This window comes from Dromiciops gliroides, chromosome 3 (genome assembly GCF_019393635.1).
Source record: "Dromiciops gliroides isolate mDroGli1 chromosome 3, mDroGli1.pri, whole genome shotgun sequence".
NCBI classification, from domain to species: domain Eukaryota; kingdom Metazoa; phylum Chordata; class Mammalia; order Microbiotheria; family Microbiotheriidae; genus Dromiciops; species Dromiciops gliroides.
In genome coordinates, this window is record NC_057863.1 from 578,439,966 (window position 1) to 578,463,768 (window position 23,803).

A 23,803-nucleotide genomic window follows, 5' to 3' on the forward strand; every position below is an offset into this window, starting at 1 on the left:
TTTCAGTTGGAAAATCAACCAAAGGTATGGCCCAAAGAGAGTTCTGAATCTCAGGGATGTAAGTACCATCAGACTGGGGCTTCCCAAATGGCTTATTAGGTTTAAATTCCATGGACACCAGCTTCCCTGAGAGATTGCTATTCTAGTGCAGGGCTGCTTAGTATAGCTCGTGAATTTTCATTCAGATTAGGGAGATATTCTACTTACAGATGCCTTGTTACTAATACAGTATTGATTCTTAAAATAAATCAGGCTATTTTCTCTTAGCTTTTATATCCAGACATTTTATATGTAAAATACAATTACATATCATATATTTATATCATTATTTATTACATACAATATATAAAACATATATATTACACATAAAATTTCAGGATACAAAAGCTAAGAGAAGCAAGCCTGATATGTAGATATACATATGTATGTATACATGTACTTAAAATGTATATTTTATACATATATGTTTTATATATATATATAAAGCATGTATTTTTTAAAACTTAGGGGATATTTACAGGTATATATGTATATATTTATATTTGTAAATATCCCTTAAACGTTGTTGTTTTGTTTTGAGGGGGAGCAATGAGGCTTAAGTGACGTGCCCAGAGTCACACAGCTAGTAAATGGCAAGTGTCTGAGCTGGATTTGAACTCAGGTCCTCCTGAATCCAGGGCAAGTGCTTTATCCACTGTGCCACCTAGCTGCCCCCACTAAACATTTAAAAAAATAAATATTTGGGCTTTCATAGATTCAGACAAATAAAATTCACTTGCCTCTGGGAATTTCTATGTCTCGGCTATCCAAGAGGATTAAAAAAATTCTGATTTTAAATTCCTTCAACGAAAAACATCTGTTTCTTATTCAGCAGACTACTCCAAGGTAAAACTTGCATTTAAACTGATAAAACTCTTGTGCAGTAGGCTCAATTTTATCTTTTTTGTGGGGCTGGGGATTCTAATCTTCTATGCTACTGAGAAAGAGAATCTAAAACTTCTATGATGTGACCAAAGTGATTTTTCCTTAAGTTCAGATCAGCACGTGTTATTCTGCTACACAATAAATACCAGTGTCGGCTTATTTATTGCCTCTTGGATTTAGATTGCCTCTTCTATTTAGCTTCTAAAGCTTTTCACAGCCTTATCCCAACCTGTTTCTAGTTTCTTTGTACATTTATTACTTCCATCCCTACATTCTGCAATCCAGCCAAATCCAGACCTTCTCTCTGTTCCTTAAACATAATGCTCATCCTTTGTCTTCATATCTTCATAGCAGTTGTCTTCCCCATGCCTGAAATGAGCTTGTTCCTCACCTCATCTTCATAGAATTCCCTTCAAGATGCATCTTAAGTATCACCTTCTTTCTACATGAAGCATCTCCTGTTGTGTCTATATATCTATGTATGTATCTATCCATACATGTTCACACGCATAAAAATTTAATAGCTTAAAACTGCACTGACTTTTGGAACACGCTGCATATGTGTGTGCACATATATGCATATTCACATAAATACATATGCGTATAAATGTATATTCTCTATCATTAGAATGTAAGCTCATTGCAAATAGGGATTCTTTCATTCATTTCATTTGTATCTCCAGTGTCTAATATGGTGACTGGAACATAGTAGGCAGTTAACAAATACGTCATTATTTATAAGTGGAGTTCAGGATCTAATCTTCTGGTCAGGGATGATGCTGACCCTATATGGCTTCCAGGATGTCATTAAAACTTAAAGTGAGTTCTAATAACCTGATTGGTAGGTAAGTCTCTTGAAATCTTTCCTTTTTTCTCTCTCTCTTTTGAAGGCTTTCTATCGTATGATACAGGAACACTTTTTGATAACTAAAGTAATTTTGCACTTTAGGAGATCAAAGCAATTGACTCAAAGAAAACAAATTACCTTGTAATTTATTTTGGAAGCATAAAGCTATTCTTCATTATAGTGTAAGGTCTCAAGAGAGTCTTTCATGTTTTCTCTTTTTCACAGTGTAGAAGCAATTGCTATTTTTAAGACATTGTTCAGAGAAAATTCATAAATATGGGTGAAAGGGGGGAAGGGAGCGAAGGGGAGAAAACAAGCATTTACATGGTACCTGTTATGTGCCAGGAACTGTGCTAAGTGCTTCTTCCACCCCTGCCCCCATCCTCTGCCTTATTATTTCATTTAGCATTAAGTAGAAGAAAAGATATCAAACTGGAAACTATGTATAGGATATTAAAGTTGCTAGAAAATCCTAGCTGCCCATTTTGGGACTTTGAGCTATATGGAAAGAGGTAGGTATAACCTATAAAAGTATGTTCAGCAGTGGGCATGAGCATTTTCTGAAGGCTTTACTGTGATGGAGAGGTTAATTTCATCTAAGGCTTTGCAGAAGCCATTGCTCCTTATTTTCCCTATCTGTCAAGTGAAGAAACAAATATAAATCTAGCCTAGAAGGACAATCAGTGTAGACCTCAGAGGCCATCATTTCACAGATGATTTTACAGAAATTGAGAACTCAGGTTAAATGATTTGATGTTCACACCAGAACACTGTGATAGGAAAAAAAATTTTCATTTGCAAAATTCAGTGAAGTTTAGAAGAGAAAAAGAATCTCATAACAGAATTTCCATATAGAGTTTTTAAAGGAAAAGTATTAAAGACTATATTTTGTGCAAATCATTCAAATATATGGGAAATGCTATATTAAAAATTCATCACCTAGGCGCATAACATTTGGACAAGCAAATAACAGGGAGTCAGATGTTTTAAAATGCTCTGTTATCAAAACCCTCCAATCTGAGGTCATTTGCTCTAAACAAATCAGTGCTAGATTAAGGGGTGTCAGTTTAGTTGAAGAGATAACAGTGTATCCTGTGATATAGTGTACAGTGACACAGCATTTCTTGGAATAAAATTAAAAGGGTCATTTGATCTTTGTAGATCCAAAAATGTGGAGCATTATAAAAAATCTACTTCCATTCCTCAGTTGCTTTGTATTTCCCCATATCTCCTCTTTTCACTACTCTGGAAAAGTGGAACTAAAAAGTTAAGGGAGTTAGATTCAGAATAAGGATTTCAGAGACCTTTCCTGGGGTTCTTTTTTTTAAAACATTTGTTAGGATCCTAATCTAATTAACATTTGTCTGAATGCATGTTTTATAACCAAAACTGTGATTATCCTTGTAAGGATTTTTTTAAAGTATAAGATGTAGTTTTTATCCCTAAGGTGCTTAGATTCTAGGTAGGGAAAAAAATCATAATACATTTGAAATAATTAGAGAGCAATTAAGTTCCCTATGATGTGGTATTAATACTACATATGATAGGAGTTTAGAAAAGCATGAGATCAACAAAATTGGGAATTATACTAAAGTAATTCTAAGTTAATTAAAATATAACTAGCCATAAAGAATATTCTCATCCAATAATTAATTAGTCTGACATTTTATATATATATGTATATATATATACATATATATCGTTATATAACATTATATATACATGTTATATTGTCATACAAGGTAAACATACTATTAAATAATCCTTGTCATTTGGCATATCCCTTTTACTGGGAGTCTCTTAATCTACCATCTCCTGAGAAACCAGCAGGCTGCCATTGGAAAATCCATCTCTCTCAAAGGATGAACTTTGAAGGATAAAAAAGATTTTAAAAAGGGGGAAAAAAGGGAAGAGAAGTAGGGATCCATGTTGGGACAAAAGTGTGAACAAAGGACACAATCAGGAATGAGCATGATGTATAACAAGAATAAAACATTTAAGACTACTGTGTACCAGGGATACTGCTAGTCATTGAGCATACAAAGACAAAACAAAAACTTGCTCCTGCCTCCAAGGAGCTTATGTATTATTGGGATAAAACAACATGAATTGAGAAAAATCAATTACAAAACATATACCAAGTAGATACAAAATGATTTCTAACAAATGGGGAGGATCAGGAGAGACTTCCTATAGGAGGTGGCAACTTTGAACCTTGAAGGAAGCCAGGGATTCCATGAGGTCGGGGCGAGAAGGTAGTAAATTCTAGACATAAGAAATGGCTTGTGAAAAGACTCTGAGTGGGGAGGAGGCAAGTCACTTAGCCTCTGTTTGCCTCAACTCATCTATAAAATGGGGATATGCTGGAGAAGGAAATAGCAAAGCATTCCAGTGGAGACAATTAGATGTTTTTTGCAGAAGTCTCCGTAAAAGATGAGAGTCTGAACCAGGGTAATTGTCTGTGTAAGCAGAGGGAAAAGAATTGATGGATTTAAATGGAAGAGAGTATATCTAAGAAAGCTACTTGGAGCAGGGTTATATGTTGGGGTTCAGTGGGAAATAAGGTTGAATACATAGAATGGACCCATTTGAATAGATATAGAGGGTCTTAAAAGCCATTCTGAGTTTGGCTTTGAACTTCAGGTAGTGAAGTGGATAGAGTACCAGGCCTATAGTTGGGAAGATCTGAATTCAAATCAGACACTTGCTTAACTGTGTGACCCTGGGTAAGTTGTATATCCCTATTTGCCTCAGTTTCTCATCAGTAAAATTTTGAAATACTCAAGAAGAAAAGAGCAAACCACTCCGATATCTTTGGCAAGGAACCCTCATGGACTTGGTCACATAGAGTCAGACATGACTAAAAACCAACTGAATAATAAAAATAGATTTTAAAGCTTGGGAGTGATATGATAAAAGTAATATTTTAGAAAAATTCATTTGGTATAAGTATGCAGAATTGCTTAGAGGGGAGGAAGAATATAGGTAAGGGATACAACCTAATACTAGCTAAGAGAATGTTTAAAGTAGTCTAGGAGTGAGGTTATAAAAATATGAACAAAGATCCTGGCAGTGTATATGGAAAAGGTGAATTGGAGAGACATTTTGAAGGAAGAATTGATACGAGTTGGTGACAGGTTGGATATAATAAGTAGGACATCAAAGATAACAGTAAAGGTTTTAGCATAGGAGACTAGAATAATAGGGATGATGCTAGGAAAATTGGGAAAATGAATTTGGGAGGGAGATTATCTGTTCAGTTTTGGATATGATCACTTTGGCAGGACATCAAGATATCTAAATGGAGATAGCCTGTGACATTTAAAGTGTTTTTATACTAGCCAATGAAAGGCAATTAAAATGATCCATATCATAGGTTTTATTCATCAATGACTATAAAATATTTCAAATTCCCTTTGGTGATTTCCTTACATAAAAGAAAAGTATTTTGTACCCTTCTACAAAGAGACAGCTAGGTGGTTCAGTGTATAGATCGCTGGGCCTGGAGTCAGGAAGAACAGAATTTAAATCTAGCCCCAGACATGTTAACTGTGTGACCTTGGGCAAGTCACTTAACCACTGTTTCCTCAATTATAAAATGGGGATAATAATTGCACCTACTTCCCAGGGCTTTTGTAAGGATCAAATGAGAAAATATTTGTAAAGCACTTAGCACAGTGCCTAGGACATAACAGGCACCATGTAAGTGCTAGCTATTGTTATTATTACATAGCTTTCTTTATTAAGAGCTCCTCACAGGGGTATAATAGAGTCAGTTAGAACCAGATGGTGAGTTGATTGTTAAATTTTGAGTGTGAACATTTATATCTCAGAAACTGGCAAAGGCTACAATTCAGGACTTGTTTTGTCGATTGTCTAGAATTCAGAAAGTAAGGGGGACAAAGTTAATTCAGAATAAACTTAAAAATGTGTCCTAGCACATTCCTTCCCCCTAATTCCTCCCCTCCCAACAGCCACTTGTTAAACATTTGCCAGCATACCTTTGGCTCATCTTGAGTTTCTAGAAATAATATCTGTGTTAAATAGATTAACATTCTAAAATGTTATAGCCCATGACTAACAAAACTATGTTTTTCATATTTTCACATGTATAATTGATATCATATTGCTTGTCTTCTCAAATGGTGGGGGAGGGGTGGAGGGAGGAAATTTGGAACTCAAAAAAAAATTTTTAATCCTTAAAAATAAACAATTAGTTTTGAAAAATGTTATTGGGGCAGATAGGTGGCGCAATGGATAGAGCACCAGCCCTGGATTCAGGAGTACCTGAGTTCAAATCCGGCCTCAGACACTTAACACTTACTAGCTGTATGACCCTGGGCAGGTCACTTAACCCCAGTTGCCTCACTAAAAAAAAAAAAAAAGAAAGAAAAAAAAAAGAAAAATGTTATAGCCTAATTGCATTCCCTCTGTTGTCCTTACTGTTACTTCCCTTTCTCACTTGCCTTTGTTGTTTCTTCACTCTCAGCCACTGACGCTTTAGATGTGGTAGTCTCCAGAACATAGATACCATATGGGTGGCAAATGTATCATGCGAAGCTTTCCTCTCTCTCTGCCTAGGGAATTAGTCTTGGAACAGCAATTAAACTTGGAATGAGTGCATTGGGGCAATTGCATTTCCCCCAAGGCCTTAAGCTAATGATTAACACCTGGTTTATTCCAGAGCTAGGCAATTTTAGCAAAAGTTTACATACTCAGTTTATTGTTTTAAATCATTATCAAGTCCGGAGAACCACCAGATGCATATCTAACTCCTGAGTTTTTGTTAGGGTGGAACTCTGAGACACCGGAAAATGTCATCTGTTCTATACTCATACTATGCTCATTTTGAAAAAGCTGGAGAAGAAACCTGTTACTAGCCTTTGGTTAGTATATTTCCTTATTAACCAAGAGCAGGTGCAACATTGCAAGGGAGCATCTGAACAGATGGGGCCATATGGCTTAATTTGCTGAGTGGCAAAATATTGTGTAATTACAATAGCAATTCACAGTTCTGTAAAGATAATATAATTATTAAATTGAAAAAAAATAGAATTCATATCTGATGATCATAGATCTATCTAGATCTGTAAGGAATCTTTTAAGTTATTTATTCACAGCCTCCTTCCCCTACCCTTCCTCCATCATTTTATAGGTGAGGAAATTCAGGTCCAGAGAAGTTTGTGATTTGTTCAGGTAGTAAGTAGAAGAGCTAGGATTTGAACTTAGATCCAAGATGAGTGCTTTTTCCAGTGTTTTTGTTGTTGCCTTTTATACTTACAGTAGAAGTTTTATTTAATATCATTAAATTCCCTACTCTAAGGTCTCCTAATAATGTGGATATGACTCTGGATTCCTGAAAGTTACATGAAAAGACCAGCCTGAATTATGTTCCAGTCAATTTGGGAAGGCTTTGAGTACAGGTCTAGTAACAGATTTTATATCTATCACTTGTGAACTAACTAGGTTAGGAAAGATAATCATGAGAATATTGGTGTAAAAATGATATTTTTTTCTAGAGAGGAGGACAGCAGCTGCTCATCACTATCTGCAAAGACAAGGAGGGGCTAAAATCTTTGGGGGCCTGGGCGAGCACCCATACCAATGAAATGATGTGCCCTCGAAACATTTAAGGATCTCATGCATCTTTTAGAGCAGAAGGGCTATTTAAATTTTAATGATCATTTATGTTTTAAAAATCCTACATTGAAAAAGAAAGCAATGAACATTAAAGGTAATTGCTTAATACATTTATCTTAAATTACATCCCCTGTTCTTTAGAGTTCTGCTTTTTTCTTTTGTGGATACCACTGGCCTCTTTCCAATAAGCAACAATAGTGGTCTGACTCTTGCTGATGTCATTGCTGAGTTATTTAATTTGACTGAAAGAGATAAATGTGTTTATTTAAAACTCTGTTCAGATTTTTTTAAAAGGTCACTATGGCACTTTTACATCGCAGAGTATGTTTTCTGATATGATCATAAAATTACATTAGTCTAGCCCAAGAGTAATTATTTATATGCACTAAAAACTGTGGAGACCCTTGAAATTAGAAAGCACAGGCTATTTTTCCTCTCCCTCTAGAGCAAGAACAGAACATTTCACTGTTTTGCATGCTTTGTCATCTTATCTAATCATTCCCATGTATTTGATGTTTTCTTTTTCTTGAGAAAAAAAAGTCCAGTGTTCAAAATAATAGTTTCAAAGTGATTTTGAGAGTACAGGCAGCCTCTGAATTATAAACACTTGACTTATGAATAGCATGTGCAATGTCAATACCCTCACCTAAGATGCTATTCAGCTTCCCAATGTAGCTTCCAACCTATTGACAGCATGCTACCAGAGTCCCCTCACCCAAATTCTATTTCTGGAACTGTTCCAAGTTCTAGACCCTATGTCTAGCACATTCCGCATAACGTAGACTGAGTTCAGGAGGTCTCTTGGAGCCTTAAGGACTGTCAGAAATGCATTGAATTTGGAGATGAAAAGTATATTAGAGATTATGTAGTCCAACCCTCTTACATTACAAAAAGAAAACTGAAGCCTGTTGAAAGGTTAAATGACTTTCTCTAAGTCACACAACTATTATATTTAAACCCATGTCTGTTTTAGTTCCATTATGAGTTAAATAGACTTTAGTGAACTTGTCTAGGAACCTAACCACCATTTACAATATTATTTCTGTGGGAAGATGTGTTCCAAGTTCCTTACAATGGGCTTTTAGAGCGGCAGCTAGGTGGCGCAGTGGATAAAGTACCAGCCCTGGATTCAGGAGGACCTGAGTTCAAATGCAACATCAGAGTTCAAATTGGGCCTCAGACACTTGATACCTACTTACTAGCTGTGTGACCCTGGGCAAGTCACTTAACCCTCATTGCCCTGCAAAAACCAAAAACAAACAAACAAAAAACCAATGAGCTTCTAGAGTACAATGCGTATGTGAGTTGAGGACTGTATCGAGCACATATAACTGATGTCGGTTCTGCTTACAGAACCAATGTATTAGGGGACATGGGAAGAGGTACTACTAGTAACAGAAAGGATTACCAGCAATGAAGTATCTTTTTGGTGGCAGCCAGCAGATGGAAGGAACATGAGAGGAAGGAATCTAAGATTAAGTGAATTTTGTTAATGATAAAAGGAAATACCAGAGAATATAATAGAAGGGGTAGATAAAGCTGCATTGCAACTTGGGAGGCATAGAGCTGCAGTCGAACAGGATGAGAGAATGAGAAGTGGTAGCAGGAGTAAGGAGTTGTTTTCACTTAGACAGCCAGACATTCTGTATCATTGGGATTGGAAGAGTGAGGAGTGGGAGTTGACGAACTAGCTCTAGAGGGTATATTGTAGAAAGGCAATGGAATTTTGATCCAGTGGTCCTGGGTTTGAATCCTAGCTCTTACTGCCTATATAACCTTGGAAAAGATGGATTTTTTAAAATTGTGGTTCACATCTCTATCTCTCCAAGTCAGATTGAGCCTCTCACTGTGACCTAAGCATAACCATACATATTGTAGAGCCCATGGTTTTGCTCATCCTATTTATTTCCTCAGCTTGGAATGTTATCACTCCTTTCTCCTATCACATTGCTACCCATCCTTCAGGACTCAGCTAAAGTGAAAATAATCTTTTCCTCTTATGATAGTGAGTTATATTAGCTTTCACTTCTCTAACTACTGGAGAAATGAAACATTATTACTTAACTGTTTCATGTGTTTTTCTTGTTTGCTACTTCATATATACTTCAGCATTCCCCTCAAACCTGACAGTGTTATAGATTGAGTAGATAATAAAAATGTTTACTATTTCCTCCCAACACTCAAGTTTCTTTTTGTTTTCTCATTTCATTCATAAAATAATTTTTAGCTCTTAAAACTCTTGTTTCATCTCTTCAAAGAATTCTAGTTGAAATTGTGCACAAGCTTTGTTTTTCTTTGAGGCTTTGCTTGTAAATGTTTTATAGCCATTCTCTTCTATGTTTTTGTCTTGTCACCATAATAGTTCTTTATAGTAGGATTTTTTTTTAATTTGCTAATTTTTACACATTTCCTGATTTAGAATTTCTGTCAGGGCCAGGCTTTGCATGCTACTGGAGGAAATGGTTGGGCCATACTTGGTGTGGTTTTGTGTCTTCTTGGGTATTGCTGGCTGCCTTTTCAGATTATTGAGTGTTGTATTATTCTGGGATCTCAGAGACAGCTTAGGCTGGGGGCTTGCAAACTTTTGGTACACCAAAAAAAAAAAAAAGCTCTGGTCTAGGGCAAAATTTGAGTGTTACTCCCCTGGTCTGAGCTCTGCAAGTTCCTGATCTGGGTTTGGGTGTGATTAACACAACTGTGAGCTTGCCCTTGATTGGAACTCTAGTATACTTCCACTGGACTCAACTATACTAGCCATCTGGAAAGCTCTGCAGTTTCAGAGTAACAGAATTATGGATTCTCTTTTGGTCTAGGTTTTGGTCCTGGTTATGCCACTGCAGGCTCCATGCTGGACTAGGAGCTGGCTTCAGACTGAATTGGCTCCATTCCCACATAGTAGCCACATAGTTACTGCTTGCTTCTGTACTAGTTCCTTAGTCAGTACACAGCAGAGAACCAGTGACCACTCTCTGACCTGGATGACCACCCTGAGAAGGTGCAGGTTCCCTTCTCAGGTCTCACTAGATCTGTGACCCAGAACTGTATAGTAATTGACAGAGCTACTAGTTGGTACCTGTTCTTGCAACCTATATAAGGTTAGGCCACTTTGTACTGGATCTTGACCTCTTCTTGCCCAGCAGTACAACTGCAGGCAGATTCTTATAGTTTTCACATAGCCAGGCCTGCCTAGATCCCCTTCCCTTGTTCTCAGGTCTCGCTGTCTATATTCTTATGCTGACCTGGGCTAGCAAAATTGACTTACTGTGATGTTTTTTCTTGAATTTCTCAACTAGGACTCAGTCTGGTATATTTTTCTAGATATTGGAGAGCTAAGCTGTCCTTCCCACTCTATCATCTTGGATGATCAGTTCAATAACAATTTTTGAATGAATTTCTTTATATTTAGGTGGTGAGTTCTTATAATAATAATAATAATAATAACACATTAATTTTGTAAGCTGTGAGTAGTATAAATGTTATCATCATTTTACAGATGAGGAATCTGTACAGAGGTGGAATGACTTCTGTGGGCAAGTAAGTGCAGAGGCAGGCAGAGTTTAGATCTGAGTCTCTGAGTCAGTGTTCTTGCCATTAAACCATGTTGGCAGCTGTCCTCTATAATATTATGACAGTTAGGTTTAAAATTCTAAAGTGCGAAACCAATTTTCAATTTTCTAGGTAGCTGGAGACATAAAACTTCTCTTGTATCATATGCAACAGAGCTATTTGTTTATAGGATGTGGACAATTCAAATGCTTGCAAGATTATGTACCTCTTCTATGTCCATGAGGTGATTTTTAATGCTTACTGATTTTTTTTCTATCCACATATTTGGGAGATTTTATTGATTCTTTAAAGGCATAGCCATGCCAGTGCTTTCAACCTGCTTACATTTTTGGCTCCCTTTTGTCTGTTGGACAAAACCCGAATTTATCAGGCTAGCATTAAATGTTCTTCATAATGCATCTGATTTTCCCACGGTAAAATGGGGACAGTAATGTTTGCAGTACCCATTTCACAGGTGAACAAAGCCTTTGTATGCAGTAATTAAGTTGTTTGTTTGTTTTTGTGGGGCAATGGGGGTTAAGTGACTTGCCCAGGATCACACAGCCAGCCAGTGTCAAGTGCCTGAGGTAGGATTTGAACTCATGTCCTCCTGAATCCAGGGCCAGTGCTCTACCTACTGCACCATCTAGCTGCCCCCCATAGTAATTAAGTTTTTAAAAATTATTATTGCTATTGTTGTAATCATAATTTAACCAGAAATTACCTTTATAAATAAATTTCACTACTTCCCTACACAGACCCTCTGTTCTCACTAGACTGGTTTACCTATTGTTCCTTGAACATTCTTTGCACATTCCTGAGCTTGGATCTTAGATTACACCATTCCCTGCCTGGAATTTGGAATGCCCTTCCTTCCCCATCTGTCTATCCTTACTGTTATAACTGAAGTCCTACTTCTTGAATGAAGGTTTTTAAGATGACAGAAAACAACAATGGTTTTTCCCTTCTCTAAATGTCTATGGTATTTCTTACCACAAAAATTTTGTGACAACATGGTACTTCTTTCTTTGTTCTCCATTATATTGTTCATTATTATTAGTTTTTTAAATTATATATCTCGTGTTACTTCAAGGAGCCTACAAAATCTTTGAAGGCAGGGAGTATATATCCGTTGGATCTTTCACACATGGTAGCACCTTTTCCTTAAAAAGCACTAAAAATATTGAATGATTTGAGTGTCAGGAGACTGAGCCAAGATGTTAGAATAAAAAAAGCTCCCTAATCTTCACTTTCTAGAAAAACAAAATAATAACACCAAAAAACAAGAAGTAGAAATATCAAAGGGAAACAATGACCAAAAAAACACACAAGTAAATAAAAAGCAAGCATTTATTAAGTACTTTATTTTGTGCCAGGCAATGTTATAGGTACTGAGGAAACATAGAAAAATGAAATAGTCCCTCCCTAAATGGGCTTTCATTCTAGTGGGGGTAACCAACATAAACACATCCATGCACAAAATATTTACAAGGTAATAATGAGAGGTAAGTCATAATGGAGATTTGGAAATGCTTCATGTAGAAGGTGGTACTTAAGCTGAACTTTTTTCCTCCCAGTGGGGGTAGGTGGGATTACTTTAATTGGTATAGGGAACTTCCAAAGCAGAAACTGTTTCTACCATTGCAGGTTGGCACCTGATCTGCAATTTATAGTACTAATGAGCTGCCTAGGACACTGAAGAGTAAAGTGACTTTCCCAGGATCATACAGCTCTATGTGTAAGAGAAAAGATATGAACCCAGGTGTTTCTATCTCCAAGTCTTGCTTTCTCACTTTTCACTATATGATGCTGCCTCTGAAGGAAGTTTAGACTTCTAAGAGGTAATGGTTAGGCACAAAGCCATTATTACACAATTAAAATAAATACTATGGAGGAACTGTACTAGAAACACTGGAGATGTTTAAAAAAAAAAAAGCAACAACCACCACCATGCAAAAGACCCTGAGAGATATCCTTATATAAATGAAGGATTCAAAGAAATTAAGAATTGAAATTCTAAAAGAATCACAAAACTATTTTTAAAAGAACTTAAAGAAAAGAAAATCAAGTGAGAATTAAAAGATATTTTTAAAAGAATAGGAGAAAATATGAAGAAAATTATTTACTTTGGATAAAACAAGAGGAAACTTTAAAAAGGAAATATATAGGAGCAACTGATAACTTCTAATGGAATATCAAATTATATATAACACATACAGAGTAGCTGAAAACAATCTCCCCAAATTACTAAATTACCTGGGAAAGAAATTGCTACATAGAAATTTTATGATTATCAGTATCCCAGAGAACTTAGAAAGACAAAAGAATCAGAATATTTGCTTTAGAAAACTGTGAGAGAAAAATTTCCAGAACTGACAAATAAACTAAAAAACAATCCATAGATAATATTGTAACAATTGGAATGATGCCACCTGCTGGAGATTTACTGTAGGAAAGTTCCACCATGAAGAGAAGGTACCTGAGGGCATGACATGTGGCTTTTCTTTGGTGTAAGGAAGTGACATTTGCTTATGGGAGGAAGAGGGGGCAAAGCTGGTGCACTCTCTCTTTCATCAGGATTCTGGTGGAGAGTGGAGCTGGAAATGTGCTCTCCCTTTAATAGATAGATGAATCTAGGCCTTTCTCTTTCTCTTCATCAAATTCTTATTCTCCTTAATAAATGCTTAAAAGTCTAACTCTTGCTAAAGCTTATAATTTATTGGTGACCACTCATTAGATATTTTAGACAGACTAGCTAGAATTTTAGCCCCTTACAGAATCAAACTAAAAATTAGGGTAAAAAATCCACAAGATGCCAGAAAGGAAAAACCAAAGATAGAACATGCCTAGACAAATCATAATTTAACTCCAACACTCTATTGATTTAAAAAAAAATGCTACTAGTTTCCTGAAGCACAGTAATTACTTATCAAATAAAAATAATTGGTATCACAGATGACTTTCAAGGAAGACAAGAGAATGTTATAGAAAATGGAATATAATATGTTATTTACATTGACCATGCACTCAGCATTCTCTATCAAAGAAAGTTCAAGATAGTATATAAATGCAGAAGATAGTTATATGAAAAGCAAACAGATTTAGATAAGTTTACAGAGCCATATCCAATGTCATGAAAGTCTTCAAAAACCAAGTAAGTTCCCTAGTAGAAATATACACATATATACACATATACACACATACATATATTCAAAACAATTCATACTTCTCAAATCGAGATAAACCTATTGTTATTGAAATAGGTGGACTATTGGAATATTGTATTGACTAAAGAAGAAAGATTTTACAGGATGTTTTGGAGACATGGAAGTAAAAGGAGAAAAAAAAGAAGGGAGGTAGGAGGGTATTCTCAAAGTGAAGAAAACACACACACACACACACACACACACACACACACACACACACACACACACATCCTGACAATTCTCCAGTGAAATCCATAAAGGAAAACCTTTCAGTTGAAGAAAATAAAATTAACACTACTTTGATTCGTAAAGTTACCTTTCCATGTCCTTGAGTTGAGCTCAATAATTAAGTTTTCCCTTTGAGTAAATTTAAAATTGTAATTAAAAGAAAAGTTATTATCTCTCATACGGGTAGTTCCAGGATGCTTCCAAGACATCTATTTGTTATCGTTAAGCCCCACAAGTTAACTTGTATACTGTTCCCAAAAGTATATCATCTGTCCTTATACAGTTGGAGTTTTTATCTCTTCCAAGGAGACATCAAGTCTGGTAGTTTTGATCCCTTAGCAAAGATTACAAGATTCAAATGGGTCTCATAAAACAGTTGGCATTCTTTAATTGATAGGAGCAGTGATTAGCCTCATGTGAATGTCAGCCCACTTTTCTTAGTACAGTCAATCATAATATTCCAGCCCCAACCCTACAACCTATCATTTTTTCTCTATGACTACCAAGAACACCTTTTTTTTTTTTGTTATAGGTCAAGTATAAGGAGCCCCTCCTTCTCATTGGGGTTGCTGACTTTATAGAGGTTGCCAGTCTGACCCACTTTGTTAATAGTTATACACATCACTGTTAATAAACTGATTTTGCTAGGAGCTTTGTGCCTCAATTTACCTTTATTAGTTTTATTTGCCAAAGTCATGCAAAAATAAATAGATTTAAAAATAATAGTGGGAGATGTTAACATCCCACTGTCAAAATATGACAAATTCAACAAATAATAAAAAGATGAACAGCATATTAGTACTATAAAGAACAATACTGTCCTCTCAGTCCCTCAACTCTCAACCTAGGTGTCATTCTTGTCTCTTCACTATCTCTCACTCCCCATTTCCAATCTGTTGCTAAGGCTGTAGATTTCACCTTTGCAACATCTCTCAAATAGATACCTTTTTCTCCTCTGACACTGCCACTGCCCTGGTACAGACCTGCATCATCTCATGCTTGGATTAATGCAATAACCTGCTGGTGGGTCTGCCTGCTTTAAGTCCCTCCCCATTATAATCCAGACACTTAATAGCTATGTGATCCTGGGAAAGTCCCTTCACTTGTTTGCTTCAGTTTCATCATCTGTAAAATGAAGGTCATATTATCAGCTATCTAACAGGGCTGTTGAGAACCAAATGAGATAATATTTGTAAAGTGTCTGGTATACAATAAGCACTATGTAAGTACTATCATCACCACCACCATCATCATCTTCCCTCTTACATTTTGAGCTCTTTGAGGTCAGGGATTCTCTTTTGTTCTTTTTGTATCCCAGTGTTTAACACAGTTCCTGGCATGACAAATACCAATAGCTTCCTTTTTAGAATCTATGGACACAGAAACATGCATATAATTTCCTTTAATTTTCTCTTTTCCTACAGTCTAGAGTCTAGATACATAGAATTGCAGATTTGGAATATACTCAGAGGTTATCTTGTCTGACTTAAATCCATCTGACTATTATATATAATTATATATAATACTATTATATAATTATTATATATAATATATCAATAATATATTATATTATATATATATATAATGTAGTGCTCTTTGGAGACAGATTTCAACAGGTAGAAGTCTCTTGGGACCAACTTCATGGACTCCTGAGAAATATAGTCCAGTGTCTCATAGAAAATGTTGCATTCCTAGACCCAGGATATTTGGAACCTTTGTATGACTCATAATGTATGTTGTTCAGGGATGGAGAAAAATGCCAAGGCTCCATCAGGGTGGCTAATGTCGTTTTCTTCTAGAGGTAAAGACAATAGTGGTGATACAGTCAGAGATACTCCTGATCATTAGTAAACTTTTCCCCTATTTGAGAAGCCAAGTGGAGTGCCATTTCCATTCAAATTTCTCTTCTCTTTTCCATTTCTGTCTGAGAGGAGGCTTAAATCCATGCTTCTTTCCTTTTAAACATTTTCTTTTTTGTTTCAAAAGCACTTTAAAATTCTTTGTCTTTGTATCTTGATCTTAATTGTTTTGGTCTATTTGTCTGAACTATAGAGAATGAATATTTTGGCATCAATTTATTTTTTTTAACTTTGGGTTCCAACTTTTATTCCCCCTTCCCTTCCCACCCCCACCCCAAGAACTCAAACAATTCAATATAAATTATACATGAGTAGTCATGGAAAACAACTCTATATTAGCTAGGTTGTGAGAGAATACAGATAAAAAGAAAACTTCAGATTAAGGAATTGTAAAAAAAAAATGTGTAGAGAATTGAATATTTTGGGAAGTTTCTTTTCTAGTTTGGCCATTATGTGCCACCTAGGGCTATGGTGAGCTATTTTTGCTCATTTCCTTACTAGAAAGACAGCATAAAAGAAAATAATTGCCAGCCAGCTAGTTTTGCTCTCCACAGTGACACCTGGAGGTGACACTAGTATTCAGTTTTTTCCTATTATGAATTCTAGATTAATATGGACATTTTTTGTCCAAGTTCAATTTGATTGTGTTCTTTGATTATTAGGATTAGATCCAGAGTAGCAGTTCCTCTCATTATTTTATTTCTTCCTTAAATTTCTAAAAGATGAAATTTTCAGCAAAGCAAGTTAGGAATTTATCAGATGTTTGACTTCTTGCAAAATAGTATTTCTGTTGGGGCAGCCTACCCAAAGTCCCCAAAGAATTGTGTAGTGTAGAGGGTACTGGATTTGGTGTGTTGAACTGGGCTTAGGCAATGTCCTAAAAATGCAAAATCATTTAAGCAGATTAGTTTGTCTGAAATAAGTGACCCACCTTTTCTTAAATCCTTAATTTATACTTTTGCATCCATTTTGTTCTTCAGTCAGCATGCAGATTTAATTTTGGCTATAGTGATTGACGTTAAAAGTTCATAAACACTAAGTAGACAGGATATATCTATAACTAAGTGGTTGGTGTTAGCATTCTTCTTCTTTTTGGGGGGGGGCGGTGGGGCAATGAGGGTTAAGTGACTTGCCCAAGGTCATACAGCTACTAAGCATCAAGTGTCTGAGGCCAGATTTGAACTCAGATCCTCCTGAATCCAGGGTCGGTGCTTTATCCACTGTACCACCTAGCTGCCCCTGGTGTTAGCGTTCTTGATAACATTCAATGTTAATCACTTTGAAGTAGACTCTTTTTTTTCAATTTCAATTTTTTTCAATTTAAGCTGCTAAAGTGGTATGCATAATTTTTAAATGCTTCCATCCATCAGTGATCTTAATACTATGTTTAACTAATGGCTTTTCTCATTTTTTTTCTGGTGTAATTTGTCTTTAGTCATGATTTCTCTGTATCACCTTTTTATTCTACTTTCTCTCCTAGCTTCATCCTGTATTCTGTAGGTCTCTTATAGAAGTTATTTCTAAATTTCAACATCATTTCACATTGTAATGATGTCCCTTCCTTGCTTTCTTTATAAGAAAAGTGATATATGCATATATAATGTATATGCATATTTATATAGTGTGTGTGTATATATGTGCATATGCATATATACACATTGGTATACACACATATATGAAATCGAGCAACAGGAGTTGTCCTAAATCATTCTTCCAGGGGTGCAAATCATAACCCTAAATTCAAGAGACTTTCCTCTAGGGATAATTCAATAATATTCCATGAGTACTAGTGTAGCACTTGGGCTGTTATTGCTGGCTTTTACCATTTTACCTTCCTACTTCCTTTTCTCTCAAATATTTCCTAGACAGTATTATTTACATTACATTTCCATATAGGTCCCTGTTAATGTAGACTACTTTTGCCCACCGCACATCTAATAGTAATAGTAAATAATATTTATATAGCACTTACTATGTGCTAGACACTGTGCTAAATGCCTTATAATTATTATTTTATTTGATCCTCAAAACAACCCTGGGAGGTAGGTGCTATTATTACCTTCACTTTATAGGTGAGGAAACTAGCCAAACTCTGTTAAGTGATTTTTCCCAAGGTCACACATCTAGTAAGTATTAAATGTTCTTTGGAAGCCATGGCACAGTGGAACTTGGACTTAGGAAGACCTAGATTCAGATCCTGGTTCAAACCCTTATCCTCTGTGGGACCTTTGTGTTTATTTTGCATAATATAAGCATATATGTGTATGTATGTGTGCTTATATAAATATGCAGAGAACGTCAGTCCCCTGATGGCAGGGACAATTTACTTTGTTCTTTGTGTATCCAGCCCCCGTGATGATAAGTGGAATGTAGAACACGATTAATATATGTTCATGGTCAGTTTTTAAAAATCATAAAACTGACAGTGATTTTTAAAAATCATTTGGTTTCTTTCAGATAGCTTGAAAACTTATCCCTCAGTGTTTTCAACATGGTGGTGCCTCCAGCAACCATTTCTTCTGTGTATACTTGCTCTTATCCAGATTCTCTTCCCAACTTCATTTTCTTAAGTGCTATTTCTACTCTCTAATAGAGCATATCATATTTTGAGTTATAGGCAACTAGGTGGTACAGTGGATAGAGTGCTGGGCCTGGAGTCCAGAAGACCCGAGTTCAAATGTGACTTCAGACACTTAACTAGCGGTATGACCTGGGCAAATCATTTAACCCTGTTTGCTTCAGATTCTTCATCTGTAAAATGAGCTGGAGCAAGAAATGGCAAACTAATGCAGTGTCTTTGCCAAGAAAACCCCAAATGAGATTATGAAGAATCAGACACAACTGAAGCACCTTACTTAACAAGCTTGAGATATTAACGTGTCCATGTGTTGATGTCGCCATTGTTGATGATGAGAATGGATCTTTTTTTTTTTGCGGGGCAATGGGGGTTAAGTGACTTGCCCAGGGTCACACAGCTACTAAGTGTCAAGTGTCTGAGGCCGGATTTGAACTCAGGTCCTCCTGACTCCAGGGCAGGTGCTTTATCCACTGCACCACCTAGCTTCCCCCGAGAATAGATCTTTATAGTGACATATATGTCACTTGCATTTCCCCCCATCTATTCATTGTTCTCCTAGTTTAATCTCTTAAATACTCTTGAGATAATTTAGCTTAGTTAGGTCCTCTGCCAGACTTTCTGCAAACTTATTTTAGGGGAAAATGATAAGTTGCATCATATCACTAAACAGCAAAGATTGGTGGAGTGGAAAATAAAGCTGTAGTAGGTAAGATAAAACATATAAACAAATAATTACAATACAGTGGATTGCATGCAGGGTGCCAAATAAGCAACTGAGAAGGCTTAATTATTCAGAGGAGGGAGAGATCATTTCTGTGTAGTCACCAGGGAACTGGTATTGTTGAATCAGTGTCTATGATACTGGAGGAAGATGACTTCAAAGAATGACAAAGATTTTGATAGGAAGAAATTACGAAGGGGAATGAAGTAACATTCATGAAAAAGAATCATTATGAAAAAAGATGTAGAGGAAGGAAATCATGCTTTTAATTTAGGTCTTAATTGTATATTTTCATCCTGTTCTTCAGTTGTTTCATATGTATTAATTAGTCTTGTCTCCCTAGTGAAGGCAAGGACCATATTCTATAGCTCCTTTGCAAGGTAGATAGTCAGACAGTTCTTATTATTTTAAGTGACTTTCTTACATTTTGGGCATATGTACACAGGAAGATAGAGTATCTATTTCTGCTTGATTGTATTTTCTATAGCATTATCAAGCTGGTATTTGTTGGTTTTGGGTTACTCTACTTCTACCCTCAGATAACATTGTTAATAAGCAATAGATACTGTGTGACAGGTGTCTTACAAGGATTTGCTTCATATTATGTGTTCAATGAGAACACTGTTTATTAAATTAATTATATTTACAAGTCCTTATATTTAAGCATGTAGTGCCAGTGCCTTCAGAGTTGAAAACTATTGATCAAATGGAATGCATGCATTTTTATGACAAAAATGGACTAGATAATTTCTGAACCAGCTTTGATTTTAGTATTTTGCCCTTTTTTGAGATCTAACAAAGCAGTCTTACAAGTATTAAGCCTTTACTAGCTTTACATCAATGCTAATTGTATTATTTGTATTTCTGTGACAGAAATAATACAATTCTATTCTGTATTATTATTTGAATTTCTGTGAGGTAGGAAGTGCAAATAACACATTGGTTTGAACATAACCCACATCTGTAAAATGAAATATCTTGGAAAGATAATATACATACATACATACATCTATGTTACATAGACTTATATGCACATATATGCATGCCCAAAATAAACCAATTATAAGCCAAACTCAGGCTTTATATAATTCATATTTGGAAAGGGAAGGGAATAAATACATTTATATAGTACCTACTATGTACTAGGTATGTTGTGCAAAGTACTTTTTACAAATATCTCACTTAGTTCTCACAACAACCTTGTGAAGTAGGTGATTTTATTATTCCCATTTTAATGCTGAGGAAACTGAGGCAAACAGAGGATAAATGGCTTGCCCTGGGTCACACAGCTAGTATAGTGTCTGAGGCCAAATTTGAACTCAGGTCTTCTGTTTTCCAAGTCACCCAGACCTTTCAGTTTATAGCATAGCCTTTTGAAATACATGTTACTAATTGTGCTATTTATTTGTTGGTATGGAAGTAATGTAGTACAGTGGAAAGAGCCTTGTCTCTGCAGTCAAAGAATCTGGGTTCAAATTCCATTTTTAAGGCTTATTGCTGATGGGACATTGGTTCAGTCCCTTAACTTCCCATCGTTTTAGTTTCTTTATTAGAAAAACTGCAGGTTTAAACTAGATGACTTCAGAAGTCAATTCCATCTCTAAATATATATAATATTTTATCTCAGTTACAACTTTTTGGAATCTATAGAAATACTTGAACCTGGTGAAAAAGTCTCTGTTCTGGGGGCAGAGCCAAAATGGCGGAGAAAAGACATTAAACGCACAGAGCTCCTGACACAATTACCCCCAAAACAGCAATAAAACAACCCCTGGAGCAGAAAAACCCACAAAAAGACAGGCTGAGATTATTTTCCAGGCAAAGACAGGTTAGAGGGGGTTGTGCTGGCTTTGAGAAGAGTCCAAAGCCTTGATCGCACTGATGCAGACCCCAAGCACACTGCACCAGAAGAATTTACCCCTGAGCCTCCAAATCAGCTGCAGCACCAGCGTCTTCTGGAACTAAGCTTATGGTTGGGTGAGAGGACTGAATCGCTGGCCAGGGGAGGGGAGGAAAAATACAGGGGTGTCTGCAGGACCTAAGAAGGAATTTGGCTATCCTACCCCAGTGGGAAATGAGAAAGAAATCTTGAGCAGTGGGAGGCCGAGGTGGAGGAGGGGTGAAGGCTCCTCAGAGCTAAGAACTACCACAGCACACAAAGTTCTGCTGGCTGGTCAATTAGCAAGTTGGCTTGAGGTTATCTTCAGACCAGAGGACAGACCAGGTGAGAGAAAAAGCCTCTGTTCTGTCACTGAGACAATGTGACAGAATTCACACTAATTAGAATGGTCTTTGTCGACAATTTTTTTTTTTTTTTAGTGAGGCAATTGGGGTTAAGTGACTTGCCCAGGGTCACACAGCTAGTAAGTGTGTGTTAAGTGTCTGAGGCCAGATTTGAACTCAGGTACTCCTGACTCCAGGGCTGGTGCTCTATCCACTGTGCCACCTAACTGCCCCCAACAATTTGTTTTATAAATTTCAAAGCACCTAGTGTTTAGGTAAGATTGTTTATGCAAACAGGTTGCTTTACTGAACCAATTAAGACAAGGTGGGAGATTCAATAGACATGTATAGTGAGGACAGTGATTTTAGTAATTATTTAATTCAATTCATTTTCTTTGTTTACCTTTTCCTTATTTTTTAAACTTTAGAATTACTCTTTCTAGTTGCTATCTTTACTCTGATCCTATCTGAAAGTAGTAGTCCTATCTGAAAGGTTGGTTGTGAGGAAAGCACTTAGGTTAAAAAGTTTCTGTGTTAAAAACTGAGCACTATAGCAGAGGTTAGTTCTCATTCACACATTAGTAGAAGTTTGTTTGCTTAAAATAATCAGATAGATACTAACTAATAATCAAGGCATACAGTTCAAATTGGGACAGAAAAGGAGAAGGTAGAATTGTTGTTGAAGGGCAAACTTTGGTTTGGTGGAGGATTTTGCTCCATGAAGACACTGTCTATTTGGGGAACAGGATAGAGGAAAATAATGACAGTGTTTGGAGTATACGATTTAGTGCTGGTAAAACCCTTAGAAATCATTTAGTTCAACCTCTCTCATTTATAACTGAGAAATTTCAGGCCCAGAAAGGCAAGCTGACTTGCCAAAGGCAACTCAGATTGCCTAATTTCATTTTCATTGGGAAAAAAAAAACCAAACAAAAAACAAAAACCTTGCTATTAAGATATTAACATATTGAAACTTGTCTGGAATGCTACAATCTTAGCTTCCCTAATTTAGCTAGTATCTTCAGCCCAGGTGAATTGAGATGAGTTTCCAGAGTTAGAGTTCTTTCCATTTGCCCATGGATGCAGCCAGTATAGCATGCAAACCATCCCCAAAGGCCTACTCTACTTTTTATTGTCATTATTATCGCTCTCGTTGATGTTAACCTATTTCTAGTTTGATTATGTTCTTTGTTTTATTTATATTAGGTATGTGTTCTCTTCTGGGAATGTTCAGACCAACCTATTACCCTGTTCGAACTCAGTCTTTTGTTACAAATTGACTTTTGGGGGCAGCTAGGTGGTGCAGTAGATAGAACACCTGCCCTAGAGTCAAGAGTACTGGAGTTCAAATGCGGCCTCAGACACTTGACACTTACTAGCTGTGTGACCCTGGGTAAGTCACTTAACTCCAAATGCCTCACACACAAAAATTGACTTTGGGTCATCAACTTCTATAATATTTTGTTTTTAACTAGAGACAATCATAACCGGGTCCAAAGGACTATTTGCAATATTGTGGGGGTGGAAGAGTTACTAAATGCCAAATGGAGTAAATGGAATTGATAAAATTATACTGCTGTATTATTCTTGAAATTCTGTTTCTCAGTCTTACTATACTTACCCCACCAGTCACTCCTAGTTATTATATTTTCTGAGAAAAAGCTGAAACAACACTACTTAAGATTTCCATAGAAGCTTGTTCTGTTCTAGGAGTGAGGATATAAGAGAGGCTCTGTATGCATGGGGGCGGCGGTGGTGGTGGTGGTGGTGGTGTCATCTGCTCCAGTTGAAAACAATTTCAAATAGATTGATCTAACTGTGGGTCACCCACAATTCAAGGAAATGTCAATGTTATTGCATTGATTTCTTAGCACTTGAGAAAATAAGTCTGATGCCACCTGGATTTGGTTGAGTGTAACTTCTCCTATGAGCAGTTTTGCAAGATCAACTAAAGGTTGCCCCAATTTTGCCTTCATTCTTTACTTTTAAGAATCAGAAATGTTGGAAATTGTTTGATTTAGTTGTTCAGCA

General features: G+C 36.3%; 1 protein-coding gene across 1 annotated transcript in view; it reads left to right on the top strand.

Annotated features, from left to right (window-relative positions):
• The window catches only part of SMAD9 (SMAD family member 9), a 101,685-nt gene that overhangs the window by 13,723 nt on the left and 64,159 nt on the right, over window positions 1-23,803 (top strand). The window lies entirely within an intron of this gene.